This window comes from Lactuca saligna, chromosome 3 (genome assembly GCF_052625555.1).
Source record: "Lactuca saligna cultivar CGN05327 chromosome 3, ASM5262555v1, whole genome shotgun sequence".
Taxonomy (NCBI): Eukaryota; Viridiplantae; Streptophyta; class Magnoliopsida; order Asterales; family Asteraceae; genus Lactuca; species Lactuca saligna.
This window is the reverse complement of record NC_136419.1, coordinates 38,679,249-38,695,835: the sequence shown is the minus strand read 5'-3', so window position 1 is coordinate 38,695,835 and position 16,587 is coordinate 38,679,249. Positions and strand designations below refer to the sequence as shown.

Below are 16,587 nucleotides of genomic sequence, written 5' to 3'. Positions count from 1 at the left end.
CGGGGCAGATGGAGGAGTGATGTTATGGTTCGAGTACCATACATCAGAGCAAATGGAGGAGTGATGCTATGGTTCAGGTACCATGCATCGGAGAGGATCGAGGAGTGATGTTATGGTTCGAGTACCATACAATGGAGCGCATTGAGGAGTGATGTTATGGTTCGAGTACCATACATCGGAGCAGATTGAGGAGTGAAGTTATGGTTCGTGTATCATACATCGGAGCATATTGAGAAGAAATGTCATGGGATGAGTACCATGGTTCGTATTGAATGATGCTCGTGGTTCTTCGGTTATCCGGTCATGATTGATGAGGTAGAGATTGGATGCTATGGGCCTTAGGCCAGTGGACCATGATTGAGTTCAAAGAGACGTCCCTTGAAGAGGGAGGTCGAGATCCTTTCAGAGTATTTTGGTAAGGAGCCAGAGGGAGGGAAAATTTCGGTTTGAGTTGAGCAATCAGTCGATAGAGGAGATGTCACCTTCTATGACATGGGTGGTGCTATTTATGTTTGTGTACGAGACATGAGAGGCAAGATGTTTAAGTTTTGGGTTTGGGGGTAAACCCTGCAGGTTGTCATTGAGGATGATTTTCCATCAGAGTATCAGGTAGCATGTGTGCCACGAGGTAGTGATTTACTATGAGCAGATGGTCATTTGGGACTGAGATAGTCGAGGACCACGTTACACTGATTGAGTATAGTAGGGCGTATTATAGAGGTATTAGTGGGGAGTCCAGTCGAATTTATCAGTGCAATGGTTTTTCTATCTATATTGGGTATTGAATGTGGGAGTGGGTCCCTGTTCTTGGGAAGATCCATGTGATGGAACGTCGGTTGATGAGTCGAGGTGGGGGAGTATGATGATTTCGTGGTCCAGTCTATGGGTCAGTGATATTATTGGACAATTGAGTCGTTTGGTTTTGGATTGGTACGAGACTTGGAACGACTAGAGGCAGTCGTGACGAGAAGTACTTGAGTATTTCATCTGAGGTTCAGAGTATATGAGATCGATTGATTTCCTTAAAAGGGATTATCGAGTGTTGCGTAGCACTTTCCAGGGGCATGTGCATTATTGCTAGTGAAAATAGTTCGTAAGATTGTTGATGTGTCAGATAGTGATGGTTCAAACCCTAAGTGGGGGAGAACCGGGTGGTTTATTGAGAGAACCAGAGATTTGTGCAAGAGCAGTTAGGGGTTGGATACAGAAACCTGTGACCTGAATTCATGAGATCAGGTTCATTGTTGATCAAGGAAAGGTGCAGGACGGGATAATGCATGTGGTATATGTTTGAAAAAAAGGATGGGTGTCTCCGCGGCAGGAGGTTAATGGTCAGGAATCTGGTGGTGGCTAGAGTCGTTTCAAGTGGAAGACTTGTAATGATGGTATGGGCAGTTGAGAACTTCTAGGTTGAAATATGGGTGGAGGATTGTTGAGTAGCCAGCTCCCGGGATGGGATGTGTATTCTTGCTTGGATTTTGAGCAGTAGTCGAAAGGGTTTCGGAGGATCATCAGTGTGTTCTGAAGGGTTAGCGTCTTCCTTGTATTCCAATTGAGTGCTTGGATGCACTGACTTGCGCATTGAGTAAAATAGGAATTTATTATGGGATTCAGAGGAAATGTATTGATGTATGTGTATGGTGCTGAGAGTGCGGGAATTAGTGGTAGGGGCAGGATATTGTGGTGCTCTGTTATGGTGTCTCGTGATTTCCGCGTTTAGCGTCCCGATTTCGGACTTCTTTAGAGTCTTGGGTTTAAGTCGACGAGTGATGTATCATGTATCTACGGTTCCAGTGGGAGCCCTTGGTGTATTGTCATCAAGAGGGACTATTTAAGGAAGTGGATCTCCGCAGAGGTAGGTTCTGTGTTATGGCAGTTGCCGCCAGAGTCTGTAATGCATATCAAGGCAAGTGTGTATGTAATTACCTATGATAGTCTTCGGTGCAGGAGTAGTGAGCTTAGTGTGGCATTGTAATGAGAATGAGAGTATAGGGTGAAGCTACGGGGAGCCGTAGTATTCACCAGTCAGAGGGAGTTGTGATGCTATGGGGAGCCAAAGTACTCACACGTCAGAGAGAGAGAGAGAGAGAGAGAGAGGGAGAGAGAGAGAGAGAGAGAGAGTAGGGATGCTACGAGGAGCCGTAGTATTCACCAGTCAGAAGGTGTTGTGATGCTATGGGGAGCCGTAGTACTCACAAGTCAGAGGGAGGGAGTCGTGGTACTACGGGGAGCCGTAGTACTCACTAGTTAGTTGGCGTCATGATACTACGGGGAGCCGTATTATCACTAGTCAGAGGTTGTCGTAATGTTGCGGGAAGCCATAGTGCCCACTAGTTGGCTAGAGATTATGATGATGGAGTGTTCTCCGATGAGTGCATGATGTAGAAAAGTTTTAGGCTTGAGTAGCCCTAGTGTTGAATTTATCGAGCCAGTGGTTAAACCGGGGTGAGACTGGAGTCTCCGTCTCTGTCGGGAAGGGTCAGCAAGGCGCGCGGGAGAATATGCGCAGCAGACGCCAAAGGTTAGAGCTGAGTCGATCTTCGGTTGGATTGTACTTTAGGGGAAAAAGGGAATTTCGTGACTTGCGTGTTGCTGGGCCGGGATGGTAGTCACGGGGAGGAAGTTAGTGAGATATTTTGGATCATGTTATGCGTGACCCTTGGGGGTTCAGCTGTGGGGCCAACATCTGACCTGGTGATCAGTATCGAAGAAGAATATGAGAAATGAGCTAGAGTTTGCCATAGGTGATGTCTGTAGACACTTTGGAACGAGCGAACGATTCAGACGCTCGAGGATATGCTTCAGGCATGTGTATTAGATTTCGGGGGGCGGGGGGGGGGGGGATTGTGGCCTGTAATTGCTCTTGGTAGAGTTTTCCTACAACCACAACCATCATTAGTGCATCGGTATGCCGCCCTTTCTGCTGTACTAGGGAAGGAGGTATCGGACCACATTTGCTGGGGAGAGGTAGGGAAACGTGTGATGGGAAGTACAAAGATCATGCTTCAGACGTCAAAGCAGGTATAACAGGTCAGGCAGAGGTTGTTGACCGCTCGGAGTTGCTAGAAGAGTTATGCGAACAGGCGTCGATCCTAGCTTGAGTTCTAGGTCGGCGACTTTGTGCTCCTGAAGGTCTCTCCTTGGAAAGGAGTGATTCGATTCAGGAAGAGGGGCAAGTTGGGGCCCCCGATATATTAGTCCATTCCGGGTGGTCGCGAGGGTAGGTAGGGTAGCCTATCGTTTGGAATTGCCAGCAGAGTTAGGGCAGATTCACGACACTTTCCACGTGTCGCAATTACGGAAGTGTATAGCTGACGAGTCGGCGGTAGTGCCATTAGAGGACATTCAGGTGGACGCGAGCCTGAACTACGTAGAGAGACCAGTCGTAATTGTGGACCGGAAGGCCAAGGTTCGGAGGAGCAAGGAGGTACCCTTGGTTTTGGTTTAGTGGAAAAATTAGAAGGGGTCCGAGATGACTCGAGAACTGGAGTGTGAGATGCGTGAGCAGCATCCGGAGTTATTTGCAGAGCGAGACTTCGAGGGCGAAGTCTAGCTCTAGTGGGGGAGAATTGTAACAGCCCGGGTTCCCAGGTATCAGCTATTTTGTATTTTGTTGGTGATTTGTGAGGAGACTCGGCGAGTTGGAGTCCAAACTCGCCGAGTATGATCGCGGTTATGGGCGTGGGTTCGCGACTGGACTCGGCGAGTCCACGCTGTTTAATGAAACCCTAATTTGCAGGGTATGAGACTTATTTAAAGGGGCTTATGGTCGTCATTTGCGGCCACCAACCCCAGAGAGAGAACCCTAAAGAGTCTTTGAGCGTTTTGTGAGAGAGAAGAGGAAGATCCTTGATTATTTGTGGGTGTTTTGCTTATAGAAGAGGACCAAGCCAAGAGGAGACCAAAGAAGGTGCTAATCCGGTGATTTCTGAGCTCAGAGACTTCATTTGAGGTAATCATTCGTTCCTTTCTCAGTCCTTGGTGTAAATCTTAGAGATAGGGTTTCTTTGTGGCCTTTTTGGAATGATCCATGGAGTAAATGGCCTCTTCTCGTCTTGATGCTTTAGATCTAGACCCAAAGAGGTCCAGAGACCCTTTTCCCTCAAGCTTTATGAGTGTTAATGGAGGCCGTAAGCTTAGAGTAGCATTCTAGAGACCATATCTTCAAATAAGGCCTTTGAACCTTTGCATGAGCACCAAGATAGTAACTTTACGTGATGTATGAGCTTGGAAGGACTGGATCTATGAGTTATTGGAACAGATCTGACCTCAGGAGTGAGTTTGAGTTGATGCATGGCATAGACTCACCGAGTCTGAAGAACAGACTCGGCGAGTAGCATGAAGATTGTCCATAACCACTCAGCGAGTGGTCTTGCCGAGCTAATGGGTTGAATCAGTGAGTCAGGGAGAGTCAGAGAGGGTTGATGGGTAGGCTGAGTCAAGTCGGAACTCGCCGAGTTGTTCTTGAGACTCGGCGAGTTGAGTCGTGGTGGCCCGCGACTCATACCAGGTGTAACCCATCGAGTTAGGAAAACACTCGACGTGTCGAGAGAGGATCCCAAAGAGTTAGTGGACATGTGTGTACTCGTCGAGTCACCAGAGTGCACTCGGCGAGTTGGGTCAAAGTTTGAGCGTTGACTTGTGTTGACTTTTAGGGTTGGTAAACAATGTGGCCTTTGGGCCAAGAAGGGGGTAAAATGGTCTTTTACCCTTAAGAGGATGCCAAGAGAGGATATAGTCTAGTCTCGAGAGTTATGTTCATGAGAGCATTTGCCTTATGTGATAGATGGTGGCGAGTTCGAGATGCAAGCGTGAGGATATCTGCTTCCTGCTTGCCAGGTGAGTCTTCTCACTATACTTTACCTTGAGTAGGTAACCAGAGTTATGTGACAGAGTATTTGTATGCTATGTATGTTATGTGTTATACTGCATTATTTCTATGTGATTTATGGTGTGCATGTTTACAGAGTTAGAACCGGAAGGTTCCAAGAGTTAGAACATGAGGGTTCACAGAATTTGGGTGCACAGACCAACAGAGTTATAGCCTCGAGTGGCTAATATGTGTTATGTGTGGTATTTTGGGGAACTCACTAAGCTTCGTGCTTACAGTGTTTTGTGTTATGTGTTTTAGGTTTCTTTCAGGATCACGGAACGGCACCGGCTTGATTGTACACAACAGCGAAAGAGTTACATTTTGAGGATCCTGGTTTATTATGCAAGTGAAAACGGAGTTATGTTTTTTAATTTGATTATGAATGAGATTTTAAGAAAAGTGTTTTTTTAATTAAACCATTATGTTTAAATGAAAAATTGTTTTGAAATTTACAGCGTTACAGAGTTCCTCTGTCTGTTTGTGTCATTTGAACAAATTAAGCCTCTACCCTCCGGATCCAAAGTCCATACTTCATCTACACACTAGAAATGCCCTTTTTAAGGGTAAAGTTGGAAACTTTGCCCGTTAATAATCCTTCGTAATGGGTTTAGCTAAAACCCTAGTTCCTTAAGACATAGATCTTTGTCCAAAATCCTTATTACTCCAACCCAAAGCATGAAACCGAGATCTAGGTCCTATACACCAAATGAACACGTAAAGTCTCATACTTTACTTCCATGCATGGCGTTTTGGGGCTTAAAAACCCATAATAACGTCTTTTAGCTTGCATGGGGTTTCCATGGTCATAAAGTTTGGACCTTTATGCCATGAAACCCCTTCTAGATCCCAGATTTGAAAGGTAAGCTAGTTGGGACACTCATATCCAAAAGATCAATATTCTTGAACCAAAATCCTCATAAAATGGAATTAAGTTGATCTAATGAAATAATAGCCAAGTTAGAGACTTGATTACCAGACAATGATGAGGAGGGAAGGAAATATATGGATGTACGATCCACTCCTTGAACCTTCTAGCTCCTTTTTCTTCTTCAAGCTTCAAGAACACACAAAGATTACTCAAAAATGGCTCACACACTCACAAAATGCTCTAGGGTTTTGTGGATTAGGGTTTCGGCATGGAGGCTGGAAATGAGGCCATAAGGTTGGGATTAAGATGCTTAAATAGGTGCAAAACCCCAAAATTAGGGTTTCACTATGGTAGAACTACTCGTCGAGTTGAGGGCTCTTAACTTGTCGAGTAGATTGTTTAAAACCCCGCGTCCAATCTCGTTTCTACTCAACGTGTCTGGGGCTCCCAACTTGTCTAGTAGCTCTACAAAAGTAAATAAATTATAATTTAATGCATACCAGGAATCAGACATTACATGTAGTTTGTTGATAGTATTGATTAAAGTGATAAAAAAACAAAAGTACGTTGCTATTATGGTTAAGTGTTAGGTAGTTTATTCAAAATATTTATTTAATTGATAATAAACAAAAGTATGTTGCTCTTATGATTAAAAGTTAAGTATATTGCTATAAGCATTATAAAGAAAAATGCATTGTTATAATAAGCTAAAGTACATTGCTATTATTGTTTAAGTATTGAATTGTGTTACCATTTTTTTAGGTTGATAGGTCGCGTGCACAAATTTCTACCATGTAACAACAATAAATGAAGAACAAATGTAAATGGTTATGAGGATGATGAATATGTCTGGAAATCAACCTCGTGCTCTCCCCGATATTCCATTTGAGGACAATTGATAAGTATTTTGGAAGGGAATGTGTCAACCTTGGTATTAGGGATGTTTTTTTGGTGTATTTTATATGGTATTTGGGAAAACTTTGAATTGAATATGGTATTTGATAAAAAATGTAAATTTTAAATTTTAATTTTTTTAAAATAAAACGAAGTTAGCTACGGAATAGCTATCGATTTCCGTAGCTATTTAGTTTCGTAGCTATTCTATAGCTATCCAATTTTGTAGTTATTCCGTAGGTATTTAGATCTGTATCTATTCGTAGCTATTTATTTCCGTAGCTATTCTGTAACTATTCTGTAGCTATGGTAGCTATGAAAAATTTCATAGCTATTTCGTAGTGATTATGTAGTTAATCCGTAGCTATAATTTAGCCACGGGCCATTATGCTACATACATTTTTTTCGTAGCAATTCCGTAGCTATTCGCTTATAGCTACGGATTATGCTGTAGCTATTAAACCAGTTTTCCAGTAGTAGATAAAAGAGTCAACATAAGTCTCGTAGTTGTGATACATGTCAAATATTAAGAATGAATGCATTTGAACTCTTTTGATATGTATTGCGTAAAAATTTATTTTATTATTGTTATGTTGTAGCCTTTTATTATAACATAAAGTGATTTTAATAAATTACATTAAAAAATATTAAATAAATTATATTTAATTAAACTATTTTATTTTACGGATTTGAAAAAGTAAAAGATATTTTCTAAATCAATTCTTACTTTTATTAGAATATTTTAATATACATATGGTTTTATGGTTGTGATACTACTTCCTATTTATCTGTACCCTTAATTACTTCCTATTTATTCATACCGGTAATAATTGGATCTAAGATCTTTTCAATCGAATTCAATTACTTTTATATTAATATAGTTTTATATATTTATATGATTATAATATTATTATATTTGAAAGAGAAATAATTTGAAATGATACGAGGTTGTGAAAATAAGTTTTAAATAAAAGGACAAAATATGTAATAGTGCAAGTATTTGTGTGAAGGGTAATTCTAACCGCACGAATTAAATTCCAAATGCACGAATTTTTGATTGACTTGATGTACATCACCGGAAGTTTTAATATATTAAACTAAATCAATGTTTACTTTACAATTTTCATTAAATGCCCTTATATTTATAGTTGATTTTCATATCATACCTTATACTTTTTGAAACTTTAGCATATATATATATATAGGTAAGAGTTATATGGAAAATGAATACAAGAAAGATAGTAGAGAGATTTGATTGTATTTTATTAAAACTATATTGTTTTTAATGGATCTATACCTAATATTAGGTACATAACAGCCACATATTCCTTAAGCCTTATAATTAATGAAATTAAAGGCATTTAATAATTAATGAAAGTTACTAATTTATGTTTATTTTTTATTTATTTTATTATTTAATGGTTTTAGTCTTGAACATCTCTCTCTCTCTCTCTCTCTCTCTCTATATATATATATATATATATATATATATATATATATATATATATATATATATATATATATATATATATTAGAAACATCAGAATCGCACATATATAACAATTTTGTTTTAATTTATACAGATCTTAATAATTATAAACAACAAAACATAAATTTGATTTTACTAATTATCAGATATTATAACTGTAGAATTGTTACAATTATTGTGTGTTGCAAATGGAGAAATGTAGGAATTCAGGCGAGCAGCATAAACAGTTTCCCATCCAGCAGACCGTGATGATCTGTTGTGACGCCAAAGTGGTAAAATAGTAGGCATTGGATATCCTCCATGTAAATCAACCTTCACATAATGATCACTTCTAACAAGAGCAATAACAACAACTCTATGAGTTGAGATGTCTTGGGGACCAAGCCATAGTGGAAAACATGTTGACGGACTATCTTTGCTTAGAAAAATAACTATTACATTATACTTGTTAGCAATGAGAAAGCTAGTGACCAGCATAATCAACCAACGATCTGTTGGTGCGAAATGTGATCCATTGAAATTCAATGAGTGGTGTATGGTGTTTAAATCGTAATAAAAAATCTGTGCGTACTCAGCTGGGTGTGCTAACAACTCATTCTGTAAATCTAAGCGGATTTGACGCCAATTATCTTCACTATAACCGAGACACGCAGCTATTGCACGAAATCCACAATTTCCATCTCCCCTCACGTTTTGTATGTTTGTGACATATGGATGAAATTCATACGGAATTTCATTCATAAGTGGATCTGAATTATAAATTACTTGTTCTTGGTTGAAGTACGAGCTATGCATCGATTGTTCCTGATTAAAAGTTAAGTTGAACATTGGAGGTTCTCGGAACGAGTATGTACTGTGCCTATCCGGCTCCTGGTTTAGATCAAACAAATTAGACCGCATATAATCAGGCGTATAAGTAGAAATGCTACGTCGAGACGGATATTGAGTTGGTGGCGCTTGAGTCGGTTGATCTTGAGGTGGTGGATGTTGAGTTGGTGGGTCGTGGTTTAAATCGATATGGGTTTTCTTGAAAAGTTTCTTCTTTAAGGAGGGGCGCCCACGAGTATTTTTGTGAGTAGCAGGTTCAGAAACTGAAGTTGTTGACGGCGTGATTAAGTTTAGTAACTTCCTTGCTAAACTTAACTTAACAGGTCTTGATTGTTTTTCGTAATGAGCATTAAACATATTTACCTCAACTGCACAACCCAATTTATCATCTTCTAACGATTTGCATTCTAATAAATCAAGTTTCTTCCAAAACTTATCTACTGAATGAAGCGGTACACAATGACCTTTTCTAAATATAATGACGGCTCATGGTTATGAAATTCACATATCATTTTTATCTTCCAAGAATTATCTACTGACGAATATTTACCCTGTAGGCTAAATGGATAATTAATTTTTTTTGTCCCTGTTTTTTTTTTTGGAGATTTGTGTACTTTTGTATGTACCTCCACGGTCACATTGAAATACAACATTAAAGTTACGTTTAGAATTTTTTATGACGATGACATAACCTAAAGTATTTGCCATATTTTGCACCCAATCCATCAATTCTTGACGAGAATTGAACACCTGACAATTATATTATTATCAGTAGCAGACAAATCCACTTGATGCTTACATTACAGTAACAACATACTAATGAATTTATACCTTATTTGTTTTGAAGGGTGACGTGTCATCAAAGAAATAACGACTTTCGTTCAAACTTTCATTTTCATATGTTTCATTTGTGTCCATTGGATGAATATCCGTTTCAAATGGTGATGTGTCGTTGAAAAAATAGTTACTTTCATTGAAGCTATTATTTTCATCTATTTCATTTGTCTCCATTGGATGAATATCATCTCTCTAAACATAACAAAGAGAAAAAAATATATAATAATAATAATAATAATAATAATAACAATAATAATAATAATAATAATAATAATAATAATAATAATAATAAAGGTTAAGTACAAATACCTCATAATATGTGTCACCCATCCATTCTTTCCAACTTGTCATTTAATAAAATCTATATTTTTAACAAATATCATATATTTGCTTTTAAGGAAAGTTACTTTCAGCAAGTCGCTTTCAGTGTACCATATAAGAAATACGAATCCTCTATATATAGAAAGAAATTGTAACCAAATTTTCATTTTTATCCCTTCTATTTTTGTTAATGTTTCATAGTTTATATTTCTTATTTAACAAATTAATTTTTTTCTATTAATATTTAATAATATTCATTATTACTTTTTTTATAAATGTATTCATGAGATCATTTTAATTAAACAACTTTTATGAATAATTAATATGTTTCTACTTGTTAGTTTTCAAAATTAATAAAGTTTTAAGGGTTTAAGATTTAAATTGATAAAATCTAGGGTCTTTTCTAAAACTACAATGTAAACCGAAGGTATAAAATTGTAATATTATATTTTATCGATAAAATAATTCGGCACACATATTTATCGATAAAATAATTCGGCACGCAATTCAATGCAACAAATACACGAAAAATTCGTGTATATAGGAGGACCCTGAGTTTTTAATATATTTTATCATTTTTCATTTAATGCCTCTTATTTTCTATTAAAGTAACAAAATCTACCTTCCACTTTCCACTTTCCACTTTATAGTTTTTATTTTACTGTTTTGTTTATTGATTTGTTTTATTAACTAAACTTATTATATATATATATATATATATATATATATATATATATATATATATATATATATATATACTAAAACACATGGTAATTATTATTATTATTTTCAACATTATCTCTTTTTAATGATTGAGAATTTTAAAGTGTTCAACACCAACTAAAAAATGTTATATATATATATATATATATATATATATATATATATATATATATATATATATATATATATATATATATATATATTAAAATAAAAAATGATGATAAAGTATGATCATCCCCATCGAGGGTTTTATGATTAGTAGGTTAAAAAGTGGTATTATAACATTGAATGGAATAAAAATGCATTATAGCTAGAATGTAATGAATGAGAAGTTCAATCCCCATTGAATCATGTATAACCAATAGTAAAAAATAATATATTTAAAATTAAAATTAATAATATAATAAAATATAATATAATTAATTAGGAAAACGTTAGAGTTATAAAACATAAAAAAAAAAAAAAAAATTATTGACTAATATATATTAAATGGTTTATAAAAACAAAAGAAAAAAAGTTTTCTAATATGATATATTTATACGGTGATGGTTGATAGAAAACAAATAGGAAAGAGTTATAAATTAAAATAAAACTTTTTTTTTAACCATATAACAAAAAATAATAAAGTTTAAAGTAAATACTATAAAACATTAAGGGTGTATTTTGAAAAATCTTTGCAAGTTGAGGGACAAATTAATTTTATCTTGTCAAATGTCATATCTGACCTTTATATACGAATCCTTCGTGCATATAGGAGTACCCTTGTGTGAAAGGTCACACGGACACGCATTAGAAGGTTGTTTTTTGATGCCTGTCAAATAAACTAAGATTTTCTAGATACATTCATGAAATTTTCGTTGAAATAACAACACATGTATGTATTCTGCTCAAAAGTCATTCATGACAGTCCTTTAAAATTGCAACTAATTATGGAGAGATGGGATGTCACCTGTAAAACATGTGAAATGTATTTGATTGATAATAATATGTCATTCAATGTATGTACTGTGTCAAAACTCTTTAATTAGTTACTGTTAACCAGTACAGCTAATTATGATGACAAGACTGACTAGTACCTGAATTTATATTGACCGACTTGTATGATCAACATTTTAACAGACGTTTACTGGTTAGAGTAGAAATTGGGTTGACTAACAGCCGCTGGTATTTGAACTCTAGCTAATAACTTCACCTCAGGCTCAAATGTGAGTAGTATAAAACCTAATGCTGGTGATATGTTTCTGCATATTTTATAATACTTGTCATCTCTTTTAATTTTCTCTCTTTATCTATCTCTTTGTCCAAATTTTGTACAAGTCATGAGCTTCACAGAAACTCAGAGTTTCGGAAGGTTTCTGGTGCTCCTGTGTTTCTCTTTGATAATAACAATCTCATCTGGAGCCACCACCATTTCTGCGAACCAGCCTCTGTCTGGAGACTACACAATAATATCTGAAGGTGAACAGTTTGAGCTGGGTTTCTTCAAACCAGGTAACTCTGCCAACTATTACATAGGCATTTGGTATAAGAAGATCAAGTCCAATCCTCTTTCCATAGTTTGGGTGGCAAACAGAGAAACACCCGTCTCTGATAGATTCCGTTCAGAACTAAAAATCATTGATGGGAATTTGGTGCTCTTGAATGAGTCCAAGTCCCAGATTTGGTCCACAAATGTCTCCTCCACCACCACTTTGAAGTCTGCAATAGCTGTTATTCTTGATGATGGTAACTTAGTTTTGAGAGACTCCAGTTCAAATTCAGTTGAACCTGCAGTTTGGCAAAGTTTTGACCATCCAACTCATACTTGGTTGCCTGGTGCTAAACTTGGTTATGATAAAAGAACTAAAAAGAGCCAGCGTCTTACATCATGGAGAAGCAACGAAGATCCTGCTGTTGGACTCTTCTCAGCTGAACTTCATCCATCAGGTAAAGAGTATGTATTCAAGTGGAATGGCTCCCAACAATATTGGACAAGTGGGGCTTGGGATGGGAAAGCATTTTATTTAGTACCGGAAACAAGGTTGGATTACAATTACATATACAGTTACCATGAAAATGCGAACGAGAGTTACTTCATTTATTCTGTGTATGATCCTTCAATTATATCTTTATTTTTCATGGATGTTTTTGGTACCATTCAGCAACTAGCATGGTCGGAAAATACCAAAGACTTGAATTTAATTTGGTTTGTACCTAAAACGCAGTGTGAGGTCTATGCATTATGTGGGTCTTTTGGGATTTGCAGGCAGTCTGGATCACCTTTTTGTAATTGCTTGACTGGCTTCAATCCTAGATCAGAGAGTGATTGGAATCACAGTGATTTCTCTAGTGGATGTGTGAGAAAAACCGATCTGCAGTGTGGGAGAAGCACGGAAAAGCAAGATTTTCTCAAGATTATGGTCAAGAATCTGCCTCCAAACAACTCTGTGGCAGCTGGGAATGCTGGAGAATGTCGTACCACCTGTTTGAATGATTGCTTTTGTAATGCTTACTCTTTTGTGGGTACTCAATGTTTAGTTTGGAATGGAGATCTCTTGAACCTATCAGAAGACGATGGTAGTGGGAATACAATCTACATTAAAGTTGCTTCTAAGGATCTTCCTCATCCTAAAAAGAGTAATCTGATCACGGCCGGTGTTATTGAGGGGTTGGTGGGAGGTACGGTTCTTGCCTTGGGTCTAATTTTGGTTTTATTCTATGTAAAAAAGAGGGTATCGGTGGGAAAGACAGAAATGGTGGGATCACTGGTGGCGTTTGTCTACAAAGATTTGCAAATAGCCACCAAAAATTTCTCTAACAAACTGGGAGAAGGTGGTTTTGGTTCGGTTTTCAAAGGGGTACTGCATGATTCGTCGATTGTGGCAGTGAAAAAGCTTGAAAGCATCAGCCAAGGAGAGAAGCAGTTCAGGAGTGAAGTCAGCACAATCGGTACTATCCAACACGTTAATCTTGTACGTCTTCGTGGGTTTTGTGCTCAAGGTAAAAATAAGTTGTTGGTTTATGATTACATGGCAAACGGTTCACTAGATACCCATCTTTTCCGTGGAAAACAAGTTTTAAACTGGGAAACGAGGTATCAGATTGCGCTTGGAATTGCAAGAGGGTTGGTTTATCTGCATGACAAGTGCAGAGACTGCATCATTCACTGTGACATAAAGCCAGATAACATTCTTTTAGATGCTAATTTCCAACCTAAAATTGCTGATTTTGGGCTGGCAAAGCTTGTTGGTAGGGACTTTAGTAGGGTGTTAACAACTACAAGGGGGTCAATGGGGTATCTAGCGCCAGAATGGATATCAGGGGTTGCTGTCACAGCTAAAGCAGATGTTTATAGCTATGGAATGATGCTTTTTGAATTAGTCCATGGAAAGCGAAATGTCATGCATTGTGAAGATTCAAGTAGTACATTCTACCCAGGTTTGGTTTCAAGTGTTCTTATGAAGGGAGGTGATATCCTTAGCCTGCTAGACACTAGGTTGAACAGGGAAGCTAGTGTTGAAGAAGTGACAAAGATTTGCAAAGTTGCATGCTGGTGTATCCAAGATGAGGCAGAGAGTAGGCCTGCCATGAGTCTGGTGGAACGGATTCTTGAAGGGGTCTCAGACGTGAGCATGCCTCCAATCCCCCAAATTGTGAATTTATTTGTTGAGAACACGGGGGATGTTGTTTTCTTCACTGATTCGCCCTCAAAAGAGTGTTCACAAGCACAGAACTATTCTTCGGGTAGTGACCCCCAATCGAAGAGTTCATCATCTTAAAGGTAATTCTCTATCTTCTCTGTTATGTTCACATTAGACATTGTATGGTGATAAAAATAAATTACTCATTGACTTTTTGTTGCAAATAGATGAAAGATATTATAAAAATATGCTACACTCTAAAAAATGAATTCTGGAGAAGTATGTTTCAAGAATGATGATTTCTTGGTGTTTATATATTTACAATTGTTCAAAACTGCTTGTTCTTTTAGCACTAGTTCTCTTTTGCCTTCTTTATGTGAACTAGGGTCTGGTTTGCTATGCACATAGAAAATAATGGCTGAGGAAGCGGATCACTCTAGAATAAAAGCTGCATTTCATTGCACACAATCATTCTAACAACTCAATCGGTCATGTTTATAAAGTTAAGGTTTGTTTGATAGCCCAAACATGGTATTCTATATTCTCGTATCCTTTCCTGCTAAAAGTTCTATGTGAATATAATTGTCGGTTGACATCGTATCTCTGGAGGTTTCTAAGTAAGGTTTATCATTACCTATCTTTTCTTACTTGTTTGTGCCATTTTTTTCCTCATTTATATTTTGAGTTATTTCGAGGAATAATGTTACTACATAGTAACCAAGTTTCACAATCGTTCTATCTCTAGGCACAACAATTTTTTTTTTTTTTTTTCTCTAGAGGTTTAACCACTCAACTTTGATATCTTGTATTTTATTATAGTTCTAGATGTTATTTAGATATTCCCCATACCAGCCCAACAAAAATTTGCATTCTACATCTGTTTTTACCTTTTAGGTTGTTCGAGTAACCGGTAAACATCATCACAGACAATTCTTTTATGGGTACCATGAATTGCCGTATAGGGCATGGGGATAATTCGAATTTGGGAACTTGTACATTGTGTGATGTGTAGCACAATAACTTTTGCACAATTTCTTATGGAAATCATGAACATCTATTGGATGAAAGTCTTTTAGGTTTTTATGTGTAATTGTTGAAATTATAGATTTTATTCTTAATCAAACTAATCTTGAAAAAATATTGAAGACATTTGGAACATTTGTTATAAATTAATTTGGTTTTTTTAGTGCAGTTACTATATAATAAAGTAATTCTGAGCATGAACTGCAGATCAGTTATTGAAAGTTGAAAGTGGGAAGCAGCAAGGAGGTTCGTGAAGGACTGAAGCAGTCTAAATGAGTTGTAACTATGTTCTATTTATGTTTCTCATTAAATAACATTACGTTGAGTGATTTATTTGGTATGTTCTAGAGATCTTTGTAGTGAGTTTTCGTGTAAGATGTATTTCATTTTTTGTGTTCTTAATATATGCTACGATGAAGTGGAAGTTTAAGTATCTTGGTTGCAATGTGATTTTTTTTTTTTTTGGGTATCAGAGCAACCACGTTTACCTGTGTGACAGATCTATGTTTGTTCATCAGCGTTTTTTATTCGATTTTCTCAGAACTAGCTGCTTCTGGTTAGAGTAGATCTTGAACAAACCACTGTTGTTTGCTTGATTGGTATCTCACTGTTTCCGACTCTTCAGATTCTTGAAAATATACTCCTCTACTGTCTGGATCGTTTTGTTTTGTATCAAATCTTTATCTATCTGAATTTTCCGCAGTTGTATCTTGTTTCTTTCGGATCAGATTGGTGTTTCTTCACCCTTCAGTTAGGCTATTCTACCTTCTTCAGATATGGTTTGCTGTGCTGGGGTTTCTGTAAATCTTGAACATAACTCATTAATAATTGTGTAGCGTGGATATGGTGTGCTGTGCTGGGGTTTCTGTAAATCTTGAACATAACTCATTAATAATTGTGTAGCGTGAGTGTGCTGACTTCCTACATGGACTCTTCAGATAGAGAGGATTGAAGAATTAAAAGAACCTTCTGATCAAGTTCAACCCAAGCAGCATGGGCTGGGTTGGGAGTTTCTTTGCCGTCGATTAGAGTTGTGGATTTCCGAACGGTAGAAGAACCATCGACATGACTCATCCACTTTTGATGAATAAGAAGTGGGGTAATTTGATTT

At 37.1% G+C, this 16,587-nt stretch overlaps 1 pseudogene across 3 annotated transcripts; it reads left to right on the top strand.

Moving 5' to 3' along the window:
- Positions 1 to 11,982: 11,982 nt before the first annotated feature.
- LOC145035628 (G-type lectin S-receptor-like serine/threonine-protein kinase At2g19130 pseudogene) lies at positions 11,983 to 15,945 on the top strand (annotated as a pseudogene). Of its 3 annotated transcripts, none has more exons than XR_013678355.1 (2): positions 11,983 to 14,593; positions 15,646 to 15,945. The product of XR_013678355.1 is annotated as a G-type lectin S-receptor-like serine/threonine-protein kinase At2g19130 pseudogene, transcript variant X1 (transcript). The 3 variants fall into 3 exon arrangements; XR_013678357.1 differs by having other exon boundaries at positions 15,641 to 15,945; XR_013678356.1 differs by having other exon boundaries at positions 11,984 to 14,593; positions 15,684 to 15,945.
- The last annotated feature ends 642 nt before the right edge of the window (positions 15,946 to 16,587 follow it).